Here is a 16,086-nt window from a genome sequence, read left to right on the forward strand (position 1 = left end):
GAGTATTAATAGCAGTTCGTTTGGAAGGTGGCATTTTCCCCCATCTCAACCTCTCACGGCAATTACTTCCTTCTAGAGAAACTACCGTTCCTTTTTTACAGCAAAATATACTATAATGCATTTTTGCAAAGAAAAATTACAGTTATTTCTCCACCTAACCGTCCAAATTTCTACATACACAATTTTATTTCTTACCACTAGCTCTAAAAGACGTGCCTCGTCTATTGTAGGTGCTGGCGTCGTAAGAGAATGCAGATACAGGCTTGGATTCAGTTGATTTGAAGAGCAGAACTAATTGCCCCGTGCTGTCAAATGCTGCCTGCCTGCAGATGTCCAAAGGTAATACTTTAAACATTCAGATTAAAGATCAGCAAGGTAATTGATGGAGAAAGTCACATCTTGGAAGGATCTAGCAACTACGTCACTAGCTTGAGAATAACCGGTGTAAGTCAAGGAAAATTCTCCTGTATTCAGCAGGGGACGAGCCCCCAGGAGAAAGCAGAAGAGATGCTTACGACTTCACTTAACCATTCACATCATCTCCGCTACCAGGGTTATTGCAGCATCACAGTCACCTCTTCTGCTTACATGTGGGCTACAGCCAAGGGAGCAGTTTCCCCTCCCACTCCACCACCACCTCATAAAAGCATGGGGGGAATAGAAGATGAGAAGGGAATTCAGGAATTCTGAATTCCTCTGTGTTCCCAGAACCAGCAACCCCGGTACCCACCCTCCTGGGTTCACAGGACAGAGCAGATTCCCAGAAAGGAAGGGGAAGGAGGGAGGTATACACTCTTCCCCCCCCACACACACACCCAGATACAGCATCATGGCTGAACCTGTGTCAAGAGCAGAAATGGGTTTCACAAACACGACAGATCTGAGAAACAAAATTGTCATCAGCTCATATGTTCCACCGACTTGATGTGGTTATAAAAGTAGAATAGCCTCCGGATAAAAACCTGGTTTCTGAGATCATGGGCCCTATTACAATAAAATTTCCCTGTAACAATTTAGATCCAGGTATATGGAAAACGCTTCACTTGCATAGTTTTTCCCAAGTGTATTAAAATTTTTATTTCATCCACAATAAACCCTGTTTTCTCCCAGAAAGAGATATGAGAAGTTTAATAAGGGAGTGGCTTTGCAGTGGTTTCTGACTCCGTGTATGGAGGCCAGTTTCCTCCTGCACGCCAGGGACCAGGGACTCCTGCAGATGCAGAGAAAGTCACTCTCCATGAGCTTCCTAAGGGCTGAGCCTAGGGACAAGCTTGGCACAAAGTTCTGACTCCGGAGCTATCCTCTTCCACAGGCTGCCTGCTCCAGGGCTTGGTCCCCAGTTATTCTAACAAAGGCTTAGTAAGGTCTGAAACCTGAGAGTTCTGGAAATGCCCAGACAACAGAGTCTTGTTAAGCCTCTCCTTTCTGGGCCCTTTTCCTTACTCTCTAGGCCCTCAGGATGCTTTCCATATCAAAATTTCCTCTCAGGGAAATGACCTCATGTCAGTCATTCACACTTTAGTGTGAATTCAAATACCTCCTTTTCCAGCAGCACTTTAATTTATAGTCCTTCTAATTGTGAGAAAGAATATCTTGTTTCTTAGAAGAATCTCAGGCATGTTCCATTACTCTTTGGGGAAATGTAAGTGAGAAGGAAGATGTTTCCAGTTCCTTGAAATCTCGCCATTTTCTGGGTGGATGCTTAGAGCAAAAAGGCACCCAAGCAGAGTTGCCCTTTGGAGAACAGGTTCATGGTCACATTGCGGAGAAATCTATTTTCAGCCCATCTCTCTAAATGGCTGCCTCCCACACAGACCAACTCCATGTCTGTTCCCTTATAACACCACTCATTTCCCCCATGCTGACTGTGCACCCCACGGGGATGGGTCCCACCTTCAGGGAAATAGAGTCTCACTGGCTGGAGGGTGAACACAGCATAGTACAATCACCTGTAACTTTCAGTGATGGGTTGCATATTTACAATTATTCTAATTACACTTGAAAGGACAAAGATCAGAAACAGATGTCAGACATATGAATTGAAATTAATGATCATTTGTTAATGGAGTGAAGAGCCATTCATCATTTTATTAGAACTAATTCTTAAGGCCATATGGAACCTTTTACAATGGAACAAGTCTTTATTCTCTTAAGAATATTAAGATTTTGATTAATAAAACACAAGGTACAGGGCTGCCCAAGTAAAATCTCCTTTTTATAAATGTAGTAGTTATCAGTTAGTATGACAAACTGGGTACTTTCCAATAAAGGAAGTATACAAATGTTGACCGGGGGGGCTGTCCTTCCTACCTCCCTTCCTTCATCTATTTATACGGCAAATGTTTACTGAGTGTCAAATACCATGATAGGAGTAGAGAGACATAATAGTGAACAAAAGCAGAGATGGTCCTGCCTGCCTGGATCGAACAGTGTAAAGGAAACAGATATTAATGAGACAATTTCACTCAAATGTAAAATCACAACTGTCACAGGTGATAAGTATGTGCAAAGGTCCCGTGATAGAGGTGTCCTGGACATGAAATGAAAGAACCAGAAAGCTGGAGGGACTAGAAAATTAAATCTAAGGAGAGACCTGATGTGAGAAAGAGGTTAAAGAGGCAGGCAGGAGCTTATAGCCACAACTGGAGTTTTATCTTTTTCCTACGTACAATAGGAAGCCAGTAAGGAGCTTGTTGTTGTTGTTGTTGTTGTTAAGATGTATTTATTTTAGAGACAGAGGGAGAGCATGCAAGCAGGAGGAGGGACTGAGGGAGAAGGAGAGAGAATCTCCAGCAGACTCCTTGCTGAGTACGGAGCCTGATGTGGGTAGGGCTCAGTCTCATGACCCTGAAATCACAACCTGAGCCGAAATTATGAGTTGGAGGCTTAACTGACTGACCCACCCAGATGCCCCAGGAAGCCAGGAGGGGTTTTTAAATAAGGGAGAGTGGCAGGGTCCTATTTGGATTTTGAGATCCCCTGGCTATGGTGCGGAGTCTAAATGGGAGACAGGGTGGCTGTAGGAACAGCAGGTGTATTAGGTAGGTACTTTGCAGCGGTCCAGCAAGATGATAAAAGCAGACGGTGGACACTGGCAGAGTACTGACGTCAGGCCAGGGTGGAAGTGGGAAGGACAGAAGTGGTTGGGTTCAAGAGATACTCTGCATGTCTCCAGGACCAGTGAGTGGCTCGGATGAGGACAGTAGTGACGATAAGCGAGCTTATCTTGGCTTTCTGGCTTGCAGAACTGGATGAGGGTAACGAAATTCACTGAGATTAAAAAAAAAAAAAAATGCTGGATGAGGCCCAGTTGAAAAAAGGGAAGGTTCTGGATCCCTGGGTGACAGGACATTCCTGCAGAAACCATGACTACAGTAGAGAAGACAGGGGAATGAAGAGGAGCAGTTGGTGTGGCCATCTCTACTTGATCAGGTGCCCTGGCCTCCACCCCCGGCGATATTAGCACTGGAAAGGTTATGGGAGATGACCCAGCCCCACTTCCCTACTCGACAGGCACATGAAGAGTTCTCGCCCAACGTCACAGAGCAAATGAGCAGGAGCTCAGGTACAGCCCGGAGGTCACCTCAGAGAGAAGCCTCCAAACAGCCCCCAGCCAGCAGTCACTCAGCAAACGTGGCCCTGACCACCTGCATGCCCAACACCTTGCCAGCTGCCATGGATCAAATATGAGCAAGTCACAGGCCCTAGGATGACACCCAGGAAGGAAGAGCGAGGGATGTGTTTCTAGGGCCACACGTGAGCTGAGCTTTGAAGTACGATGAGGGAGCAGGGGAGGGGTGTTTCCATGGAGAAGAAACAGCAGGACAGGAAGTATGTAGGCCTTGGTGTCCTCCCCCTTCCTCCTCCTCCCCGAGCCCCCAGCAGCCTTCCTGGCATGACCCCTCAAGAAGTTCAAGCTTTAGACAAGCACTTGCTCCTCTGCAGGTAACCCCCACTTCCCGCCCAGGAAACACAGACCCCCCCCACCCCCCACCACCCCCCACTCCCCACCCCTACCCCACCCCTGGCGCTGGCTGAGCAGTCTGGTGACCTTCGTCAGAGGTGGGCATGGCGTGGAAGTCATTGCGAGGGAGGTGTTTCCTTCCAGCAAGAACAAAACACCAGGGGACAGGGGACACGTCAAGATAATACCCTTCCCCAAATGTCCTGGGGAGTCCACCTAGACTATAGTGCGGAACGTGCTGGGGCGAGGAATAGGGGGTCATTTAGGAGGCCGCAGCTGGCACAGGACAGAGGTCCCAGTCGAGGGCGGTGAAGCCCTCGGGGCGGGCAGCCAGCAGGCGTGGGAGCAGGCCAGGACGCCCAGCGCCCGACGTGATGCGCCACCTTCTTTCCCTCCCCGGGGAGCAACCGCCACCGGCCAAGGAGCCGAGTCAGAGAAGGGTGAACACGGGAGGCAAGGGAAGGGTAGACTGGTTTCCACTGTGACAGGCCCAGGACGGGAAGGGGTCTCGGTCTTCTCCGCCCTCTCCCAGGGCCCGACGAGCCCAGGCGAGGAACTGGCCCAGCCAACGTCTCAGCTCCTTGGCGAGGGGAGGGCAAGGCTAGCAGGTTAGCGGGAGCGGCAGGGTTTGTTCTGACCTGAGGGCAGCACTCCAAGTCTGTACAGAGGAGGGACTCAGGATGACGACAGCAATGTGACAGCAGAGGTCACAGCAGATGTCACGGCCTCGCCCTCAGCTGACTGGAAGGCTTGGCCGCCTGCGCCACCAATGTCCCTGCTACATACAATCCATACCTCCTCTCTCCTCACCCCCTTTCTCCCTTTCTCTCTCGTTTAGGAAGGTGGAGGAGGGCACTGTCCCCATCCCTTCCTTCCTCAAAGCCTTTGCTCCCTCCCTTGCCCGGCCTCCTCCCCTTCCTGTGGTCTCTCACCCCATGAGGAAAATCTAAGATCGCCTCCCAAAAAGACGTGCCCCTCCCACCCTAGCAGATTGGGGGTGACCGTGGAGAATTGCTTGGGGGATGGGGCCAGCCACTCCACAAAGCTGGCAAGAGGCACCAGTCCCCCATGGGTCCCTGTTCCTGAGGATGGTTTTGTCCCCAGGACACAGCACTAGGATTCTCTGGGGACTGACCACCTTATCTTCCCCATCCTCGGTGCTCCGGAGCCCCCTCAGGAGGACCATGTGGAATGCAATCTGTGCTTCTTTCTTTTCCAATACAAGGCAAAAATGAGTTTCTGGAGATTGAGCTGTTGAGCCCGCTGGACACATTCCTGGGAGCGAATGCTCGGAGGCCCTGGCAATCAATCCCCCCGTCACCAAGGCTGGGCCGTCCCTCAGCAGGCTCAAGTGTAATTTAGGGCTGTGCTTATTACAGGCTCAGACCCTGTTTGATGCACTGGAGTGGAAAAAAGTTCCCTCTCTGCATGTGGCCGTGTCCTATGTGTCTGTCGTATCTTTAACAATGTAAACATCAGAAACAGATGGGGAAATCCAAGCCAGCGCCAGGCCAAACAGCGCTCGCTGCAGACAATGCGCCCCGGTGCCAAGACAAATACGCTCTGTGGATATCACTAATTTATAGCGCACTGGAACCAAGCAAAACAAATAACAATTAGGGCCCAGAAATCTTAAAATGAATGACCTTTCTGTACACAAACTCAATGCCACTATTAAAAGGCCATCAAGTGCGACGAATATATGAAACATAACAATGAAATCCTTCTTAGGTGAATAATTACTGAATAATTACCAGGAAAGGGGGCATTTCTCTAGTTTGCAGGGTCTGTGGCTTTTGCACACTGAGTTTGGCTTTGGCAGAGCACACAGACACTTTCAAAATACCTTCACAGACTTCACGTCACCGTGATAACACTGCAAAGGGGCGGGAGTTGGGGACGGCAGGCCTTCATGTCTCCATTTTCCAGACGGGACCACCACGGTATAGGCTGGTGAAGAGAATGGCCAAATGGACAAGACAGGGTCTAAACAAAACTTTCGGTCGAGCTCCTTCCCCTAGTGTGTAGGCCTCCCTAAGCCACACCTGCAACCCCCACTATGTATCTTAGCCAATGAAGCAGGTGCCAGGATGGGCAAAGTACAGGTATAACAGGGACACATCCGTCGCAATGCCCAGGTATCCTCCCAAGCCTTCACCCACAATCTCTTCACCAGCCCAGGCAGGTGCCTTAATGGGGTGAAGATGACCAGTGCAGTCACAAGCTAGGAGGCCACCAGCTTCAGCCCAAAGGCTTCATATCTCAAGCAGGTACAAGCCTGCCTTGGGGGTCACAACTCACTGCAGGGATTTGGAGGAAAAATCTGCCTAAAAACGTACCCAAGCCCCTCTCTGCTCGCGGTGTCCATCGGATGGATCACTCACTTCATCGGGGCATAGCCCAGCAGCATCGTGTGGGGTCTATACCTTAGGGATCTGGCTCCCATAGAAGGGTCCTCAGACTGGATAGCCCCCTGGCTCTTGAGCGTCACTGACAAGTCTAATAACTCCATTCTGTCCCCATCTGATACGCAGGACACTTGAAACACTGGTCATTTTAACTGTGGTGATGCTGAGGGAAATGGGTACAATTATAAACCGTCAGGAGGAGGGAAAATGGATACAATATGTTTAAGGGCGACTGGGCAATTTCAATTAAAATATATTAGGTCAAACCAAATGAGACTGCCAATATTCGACCATCTTTGACTTATAAAAATGTTATGGTTCAGGGACACCTGGGTGGCTCAGCAGTGGAGCACCTGCCTTCGGCTCAGGGCGTGGTCCTGGAGTCCTGGGATCGAGTCCCACATCAGCTCCCCACATGGAGCCTGCTTCTCCCTCTGCCTGTGTCTCTGCCTCTGTGTCTCTTGTGAATAAAATAAAATCCTAAAAAAAAAATGCTATGGTTCAGCTAAACACACAGGGTGTGCACACCCTGACTTTGCATATCCACTTTATTGTAGTTTACAGGAATGTTGGCACTGTGTGCACAAAAATCTTACGCTAAGAAGTTCACTGGAACATCCATAGGTAAAATAACCCATGATGAAGCCCTCCTGGGAAATACTACACAGCAGGCAAAAAGGTAGGGCTTTTAAGAAGTAAAATGCAAGAAAATTGAGGGGAGAGAGGGAAAGAGGGACAGGAAACCTACAGGGTAAACAAAGTTAAAAGATACATCAACCAATTCCAATATTTGGATCTTAACAGAATCCAGATTTAAATAAATAATGTTTTCAAAAAAAAAGGGAGGGGGGAATCCCTGGGTGCCTCAGCAGTTTAGCGCCTGCCTTTGGCCCAGGGCGCGATCCTGGAGTCCCAGGATCAAGTCCCACCTCGGGCTCCCGGCATGGAGCCTGCTTCTCCCTCCTCCTGTGTCTCTGCCTCTCTCTCTCTATGTCTATCATAAATAAATAAATAAATAAATAAATAAATAAATAAATAAATAAATCTTTTTTAAAAATGTTTTCAACTAGATAAAGTTTAATATTAAGGAATTGTTCATTTTTAAGGGTGACCATGGCATTATGTTTATATTTGTTAATAATCCTTACCTTTTAGAGACACATAATAAAATATTTATGGTTGGAATGCTATACCTGGGATTTGCTTTGAAACAGTAAAGCACAGGGAAGGAAGTGGGGTTAGATGTTCCCAACTGGCTGAGGCGACAGTTGCTGAAGCTGGGGAGTGGGCACATAAGGGTCTACCTTTGCATGTATTTAAATTTTTAAATAAGGGGTGCCTGGCTGGCTGAGTGGGGGAAGGTGTGATCTCAGGGTTGTGGGTTCAAACCCCACATTGGATACAGACATTACTTAAAATCTTAAGGGGTACCAGGGTGGCTCAGTCAGTTAAGCGTCTCCTTTAGCTCAGGCCATGATCCCTGTTCAGCAGGGAGCCTGCTTCTCCTCTTCCTCTGCTGTTCACCCTCTACCACCCCAATCCTACTCTCTCTCACTAATAAAAAATATTTTTAAAAAATTAAAATCTCTAGGGTGGCTGGGTGGCTTAGTCAGTTAAGTGAATGACTTGATTTCAGCTCTGGTCACAATCTCAGGGTTTTGGGATTGAGCCCCAGGTTGGGCTCCTCACTCAGCAGGGACTCTGCTAGATATTGTCTCTCGAGGATAAAATAAAACAAGACAAAATCAGAAAGGGAGACAAACCGTAAGAGATTCTTAATCATAGGAAACAAGTTGAGGGTTGCCGGAGGGGGAGTGTGTGGGGGAACAGGGTAACCGGGTGATGGGCATTAGAGAGGGTGTGTGATGTAATGAGCACTGGCTGTTATATAAGGCTGATGAATCACCGCACTCTACCTCTGAAACCAATAATATATGTTAATTAGTTGAATTTAAATTAAAAAAACTTTTAATTAAAATAAAAAAGATATTCTCTCTCTCCCTTCCCCTCTGCCCTTCTCCTCATTCATGCACGTGCACGGTGCACACACACACTCTCAATCAATCAATCTTTAAAAAAACAAAATAAAGGGGCACCTGGGAGGCTCAGTGGTTGAGCATCTGCCATTGGCTCAAGGTGTGACCCCAGGGTCCCTGGGATCAAGTCCCACCTCAGACTCCCCACAAGGAGCCTCTGCCTATGTCTCTGCCTCTCTCTGTCTCTCATGAATAAATAAATGAAATCTTAAAAAATAAAAAAATATGTTTTAAAAATATAGATTTTTCCATAATAAAACTTTAAAAATAAAGAAGGCAGTCGCTCCTAAACAAAAGATACAGAGCTATCTGTACAGTCAAGAAAAGAACGTATTAAGATAGCAAGTTGCAGTATAATTATACATAATGATGCCAGTTACTTAAAAAGTAAAAACACAAAACAAAACCACACCTATTAAGTAAATATGTCTTTTAAAGTTCAGAAGGTGATACTCCAGACTGAACCGTTGACAGTTGCTCCTGCCTAGGAAGAAACCAGATTGGATTGGAGAGGATGGTTGAGAACTTGCCCTTTTGCCTTTGTTTCTACTAGAATATATTCACATACTATTTGTGTCATTAAAAATATATATTAGGCATCATTAGCCCAAAACCGTTAACTGGCACTGGGAGAGTGCTAGAGTCCTCTCCAAAACACTTCCTCAGCAGTGGAGGTGCTAGAGAGCTGGATAAGTCAAGTGTGGGTGCAGGCAAGTGATGGGGTGCTGGGTCCTTTCTTGTTTGTCAGTCACAATGTCCATGCAGGCAGGGAGAGAGAGGAACCTGCCCTTCCACTAACCATCTACTAAATGCCAGGCATGGTCCTGCCCATTATTTCCATAATGCTCATAATAATTGTGGACTAACAGTACATAATGCTCCAAAGTTTAGTGTCCCTTCAGCTAATGGGGTCTGACTCCAGGGTCCCTGCTCTTTCTGCTGTTAACATGGTGGGGAGGGTCAGGTTCTTCCCTGTTTGGGGGCTCCCCCTGGAGCCAAGCAGAGCAAGGCTGCCACTATAGTATCAGTAGGAGAGGGAAGAGAATGGCCACCCGTGACAAGTTATAGGAGGATGAGGTACAGGAGAGATGGAGATGGCTGGGAATGTGGGCAGCAGACCTGGAGCCTAAACATCACCATGGCCGCGACAGTGAGCATGGTGCCGATGGTGAAGCCACCCAGCTGGTAGTAACGAGAGTCCTGGTGAAGGCGGGTGATGAGAGGCAGGAGCCTCTTTCTCATCAACATATCCGGGTGCTCCTGAGGCAAGACAGGTAGGGGAGGCAGCAGTAGAGGGGCTGATGGGCTCAGAGCTGAAGACAATGAAGTGACGGTGGGGAGTGGGAGTGGGTTTTTTGGAAGAGAGAATCCCCCCAACAAGGAAAGGAGAGGGAAGAGAAGGAAAGTAGAGAGTAAGAGTCACTGCCAAGCTCTTGAGATTGCCAGGCAAGCAGTTCTTTATAGAAATTCCATAAATAAAAATGTATCAAGCCAGTTCCTCACATCAGTCATTTTCTGTGTGCATCAGTTCCTTGGCTTGAAGCATCCCTGATCTCCACACTCAGAGGGGCTCCTCATCCTTCCAGACTCAGCTAAAATACCCCCACCCACCCACCCAGAGAAGCCATCCTGTCTACGCTGAGGTGCCACCCCAGCCTCTCCCCACTCCCTCCTACTTATGGCTCAGAGGGTGGGCCACACTTTCAAATGAGTCGTTCCTTTGTGCACTTGTTAATTACCACGCCAGGGGTTCCTAACCTTCATGGTGGGGAGGAGGAGCGCGTAGATCGGGTCGGTTTGCCCATCACCATCCCCAGCATCCAGCAATGTGTCAGGCACAAAGCTGGTACTCAATAATTGTTTGACAGGTGGATGGATTAAGAGAGAAAGGAGGGAGGGGGAAGAGGTGGGAGGGAAGAGAAGGAAGAAAGGAAGGGAAGGAGGGAAAAAGGAGTTAGGGTATTTCACTTCAGTTCTCTGCTACCCAAGGGCAAAGGGGTTCCCAGAAATGCCCCTGAACATTTCTTCCAGTAGCACCTACTCCAAAGAAAGAGTCTCTGGAAGCCCAGGCTGTAACCCTGCACTAAGCTGATTCTCCACTGGCTCTAACCACACCCGGTCTCTCCCCCATTACTCAGGAGAGTGAAGAACTGGCTGGAATTTGCATGTTGGATTCTGCATGTGCCTCCGAAATATTATTCAGTTGTCTGAGACCTGCTAGACTACACTCCAAGCTGGCTCCATAGAGTATTTATAACTGCCAAAACAACTTATTTCAGAAATAAACATGGTATTTTCAGCCCAATGCTGCTGATAACCTGCTTTGTCAAGTCATACCCTCAGCTCAGAATCAGCAATATAGTCTCTGGTCAGCCCTGGTTGCCTGGGGTCATCTTCGGTCACTGGATAGCCAGCTTACCAGGTGATAGGACCAAGGTGTGGCCACCACCTTGAGATTGTCCACCAGCCCATGACAGGCCGAGAAGTCTGGTTAGCTTTCCTTGGAAAGCGTGGCTCACCCTCCACTCCCCTCCCTCCCATGTTTTCAGACCCCGTCTGTGAGTGGCCGAAATCAGAGTGAGAAGGAGATGGCCACAGGGGGCAAGAGAAAGAGAAAGAAGTGTATACATCAAGGGGGATGGGGGTGACCCAAATGCCCAGAGCGGATGCCAAGGGCAACCCAAGAGCGGAGGTAGGAAAGGTGAGAAGGCAGAGGGGAAGAAAACTCAACAGAAGGCACCAGCATGGCCAGGGGAGTGGGACCCACCTTAAGGTGTAGAGGACCCCACAGGGACCCCCTGACCTTGGATCTGAAGCCTGTGCGCCTGAGATGGAGGCTTCTGGGAAGGGAAGCAGAACACAGGGAGCCTTGGTCTCCAGCTCTCTTCAGCTTACACCAACATTTTCCTCTCCTGCAGCTGCGGCTGCTCTGTGATGGAGACTCTGGAGAAGCAAGTGTGGTGGAGAAAATCTATGCAAAAGCATCGGCATCAGATGGACAGAGGCTTCAACCCCAGCTCTGCCACCTAGTAAGCTGTGTGACCTTGGGCAGGTTATTCAGCCTCTCTTGCTCTCTGGTTCCTCAACTGTGAAATATGGAAGACAGCAGTACCTGACTTCCAGGGAGGCTGGAAGAACAAAACACTAATATTTACAGAGCACCTGCCCCACAGTAGGAATGGGGACCCTTGTTTTCATTACCCTATCGCCAGTCCCTGTTGTTATAAGTTCAGGGGCAGGGCGGTTAAAGTCTGCACGGAGACTGCGGAGGGGGCATGAACCCAAGAACTACTGTTGGAGGGAGATCAACAGGAGGGAGGATGACAACAGGAAACTGCCTGAGGCCGTGGTTTCAAATCCCACCCCTACCATCTCCTAACTAGTGGCCTTGGCATGTACTAGTCTCCTCTGGCTGCCATAACAAATTACCATGGACTCCGTGGCCTAAGGCCACACAAACGTATTCTCTTAAGTTCTAGAAGTAAAAAGTCCATAATCAGCTTTCCTGGCTAAATCAAGATGTTGTCAGGGCTAGAGCCCTCTGAAGCCTCAGGGGAAAACCATTTCTTATCTTTTTCAGCTTCCAGCGGCCCCCTGGAGTCCTTGGCTTGTGGCGTCTTCTTCGTCTTCAAAAAACAGCATTCTAATCTTTCCTCTGTCATGACATGGACTCTGACCTTCCTGCCTCCCTCTCGTAAGGACCCTGGTGATTACCCCAGGCCCACCTAAACAATACAGAATGATCTCTGCATCTCAAGATCTTTTTTTTTTTTTTTTTTTAAGATTTTACTTATTTAAGAGAGAGAGTATAAGCAGGGGCAGGGACAGAGGGAGATGAAGCAGCAGACTCTTCAATGAGCAGGGAGCCCGATGCAAGGCTACATCCCAGGACCCTGAGATCATGGCCTGAGCCGAAGGCAGAGGCTTAACCAACTGAGCCCCCCAGGCACTAGCCAGCATCTCAAGATCTTTAATCAATCACATCTACAAAGTCCCTTTTGTCATTTACAGTAACATTCACAGGTTTTGGACCTAGGACCTGGACATACTTGGGGGCCATTATTCAGCCTCCCACTGCCAGTGAATTAATTTCTCTGAGATTTGTCCTCACCTGTAAAAAAGAAATCATACCTATTATGATGGTTAATTTTATGTATCAACTTGGTATTTGGTCAAACATAGTCTAAGCGTCACTATGGAAGTATTTCTTTTCAAGGACATTGATATTTCAATCAGCAGACTTTGAGTAAAGCGAACTACCCTCCATAATATGATTGAGATTCATCCAATCAGTCAAAAACCTCAAGAGAGAAAAGACTAGTGTCCCCTGACAAAGAAGGAATCGTCTCCAGACTGCCTTTGGGTTCTAGTGCAACATGAGCTATTCTCTGGATCTCCAGCCTGCCAGATCTTGGACTTGCTAGCCTCCGCAATTGCAGGTGCCAGTTCCTTAAAAACTAAAATTATGTATATATATATGAGTATGTATACATGTGCACATACATGTGTATGTGTGTGTCTCTACACACCCTATTGGTTCTGCTTCTCTGGAGAACCCTGCCTAATACATCTACCTTCTTGAGGCATGGACTTGGACAAGTCCAATTTAAATGACATGAATTTACAACGTTCTGCACAGTGCCCAGCACATAAAGATTAGTAGACATTGGGATCCCTGGGTGGCGCAGCGGTTTAGCGCCTGCCTTTGGCCCAGGGCGCGATCCTGGAGACCCGGGATCGAATCCCACGTCGGGCTCCCGGTGCATGGAGCCTGCTTCTCCCTCTGCCTATGTCTCTGCCTCTCTCTCTCTCTCTCTCTGTGTGTGTGTGTGTCTCTCATGAATAAATAAATAAAATCTTTAAAAAAAAAAAAAAAGATTAGTAGACATTAACTGTGGTGGTAGTGCCTTTAAAAAAAATGTTTTTTGATTGATTTCAGAGAGTGAGAGAAAGAGAGAAAAGCAGACTCCAAGAATTGAGCCCCACGACATGGGGCTCAATCTCATGACCCTGAGATCATGACCAGAACTAAAATCAAAAGTTGGACACTTAACGGACTGAGCCATCCAAGCGCCCTGGTTGTGCCGTTTTTTAACACAAAGAGAAGATGCTTCCCACTGTTATGATTATGCCACATAACATGGAGTTAGGTGTGGAGGGAAAAGAAAGGCCAAGATCAACTCTATTGGCTCTTTAGAAACTTCCCTATAACCAGGCATGGAAACTCCTCAGGGCACTTCCTGTGGTCTTCTATTTGTCCTAAATTAGGGTTGTGCCCTCAGGGAGTCATTCCTGTTGAGAGCTCTGAACTAGCTACCACCCCTGGATATGGCCAGCAGCCTCGGGGTCATCAATGTAGTCCTGGGAATGGAGACAAGAAGCCAACAAAGTCAGGGATGTTTGCCCGCAAGGAAATGTCCTAAAGTCATGCCTCTCATCAGAGGCTGGGGGCAGCACAATGTACCACCAAGCCTGCCAACCTTGGGGGGAAGGAGACCTCCCACACGAGCAGTCCATTTCTTTGCTGCCCTAGTAAATGAGATGGAAAGAGCGAAGGAGGAAATGGGAAAAGACCGACCCAGCATCCACGTTGGCAATGCTTCAGTTGGCGAACCTGTATCTCAAGACATACTGAGAGCATCACACTACAAAACCTGAGTTACCCTACTGTTGGCATTTATTTTCTTTTTTTATAAATTTTTATTTATTTATGATAGTCACACAGAGAGAGGGAGAGAGAGGCAGAGACACAGGCAGAGGGAGAAGCAGGCTCCATGCACCGGGAGCCCGACATGGGATTCGATCCCGGGTCTCCAGGATCATGCCCTGGGCCAAAGGCAGGCGCCAAACCGCTGTGCCACCCAGGGATCCCCTACTGTTGGCATTTAAAGGGAAGCATGCTCAAAGGTCCGCAGGGACACACCTTCAGGCACACTCTCTTCAGGTTGTCGTATCTTAGCAGCCGCTCAAGCGTATTTATAGGCGCTCATTGGAGTCAAGCATATGGGGCTGCTTAGGTGGTTCAGCGGCTCAGCTTGGAAGGTACTTGCAAGTCTCCCCTTCAGTGGGAGCCCCAGAAGCTCAAGGTCACTGAGCTGGCAAAGGTGTCTTAGGTTCAAACACTATTGCAATTTGCATGGTAATTTACACTGCAACCCTCTGTCCTGCCGTCATCCCCAAGAAGCCCTCCCAAAAGTTGAAGGAAAGCAGCTCAAATGTTTACAGCCCACTTGACACACTGTGGTTTCACCCCCACCCCCTTGCCAGACAGATGGGGAGGGGACAGAGGGTGTGGGCTTTATTTACTGTGGAGGCTGGCATTCTCAGTGGAAAGACTGGGACAAAGAGTAAAGTCTCATTTGCATTGTAAGAAAATGTAGTATCGGAAACCATTTGCGATTAGCTTCACGTTAACCTTTCAAGTGGTAATAAAGATGATGTGTTCCACTGATACAATGTTCTTCACTTTTCAAAATACACTCCCATTTATTGTCTCTGACAGAGAAAGAAAGTTCTATATTAGAAGTGCTATGGACTGGGCAGCTGGGGGGCTCAGTCAGTTAAGCATGTGCTTCAGCTCAGGTCACGATCCCGGGGTCAAGTCTCACATCAGGCTCCCCGCTCAGTGGGGTGTCTGCTCCTCCCTCTCCCTCTGCCCCGCTCCCCCTGCAGCGCCCGCTCGTGCTCTCTCATTCTCTCTCTCTCAAATGAATAAAATCTTAAAAAAAAAAAAAAAAAAAAAAAAAAGTGTTATGGACTGAATATTTGCGTCCCTCCCAAATTTCTTTTTTTTTTTTTTTTTTTTTTATTTATGATAGTCACAGAGAGAGAGAGAGAGAGAGAGAGAGGCAGAGACACAGGCAGAGGGAGAAGCAGGCTCCATGCACTGGAAGCCCGACGTGGGATTCGATCCCGGGTCTCCAGGATGGCGCCCTGGGCCAAAGGCAGGCGCCAAACCGCTGCGCCACCCAGGGATCCCCCTCCCAAATTTCACATGCAGAAGCTTTCACCCCCAGTGTGATGGTATCTGGAGGTGGGGCCTTTGGGAAGCCATTAGGTTCAGATGAGGTCATGAGGGTGATGTCCTCGAGATGGGATTACTGCCCTGCTAAACGGAGACCAGAGCGCCTGCTTGCTCTCGCTCTCCCTCTCCCTCTTCCATGTGAGGATATGGCAAGAAAGCCATCTGCGAGCCAGGAAGAGAGAGCCCCCATCAAGAGGTTGACCGTGCTGGCGCCCTGACCTTAAAAGTGTGAAAAATAAATGTCTTGCTTAAGTCACACAGTCTATGGTAGCTCAAAAACCCCTGGTTCTAAACTCAAATTTTAACACATCCAATTCTTTTATTTAGCCCAAATAAGCAGATTTTTAGCTATTTAGAGTCTTCCTGTTCTGCATAGCCTAAATCTGCTAGCTGTAGATAAGATAAACCCCGAGACTATAAAGACCCCCAGCCGGTTCTGCTATTCAGAGCTCTCTGACCCAGGCCAGGCTGCTGAGCAACATCATCTAGACACCTAATCCCTCTCTCCCCTGGAGCTCCCCTGCCCCTCTCCTTTTCTGAGCAGTGACTCCCATGACATAGCCTCTGGACAGGCTCATGCTGGGAAGGACGTACCCCCTGCCCCCCATGCAAACCTGTCAAAGCATCACCTAAAGAAAGCCTGAGCTTTATTTT

Source organism: Canis aureus, chromosome 36, assembly GCF_053574225.1.
Source record: "Canis aureus isolate CA01 chromosome 36, VMU_Caureus_v.1.0, whole genome shotgun sequence".
Classification (NCBI taxonomy): domain Eukaryota; kingdom Metazoa; phylum Chordata; class Mammalia; order Carnivora; family Canidae; genus Canis; species Canis aureus.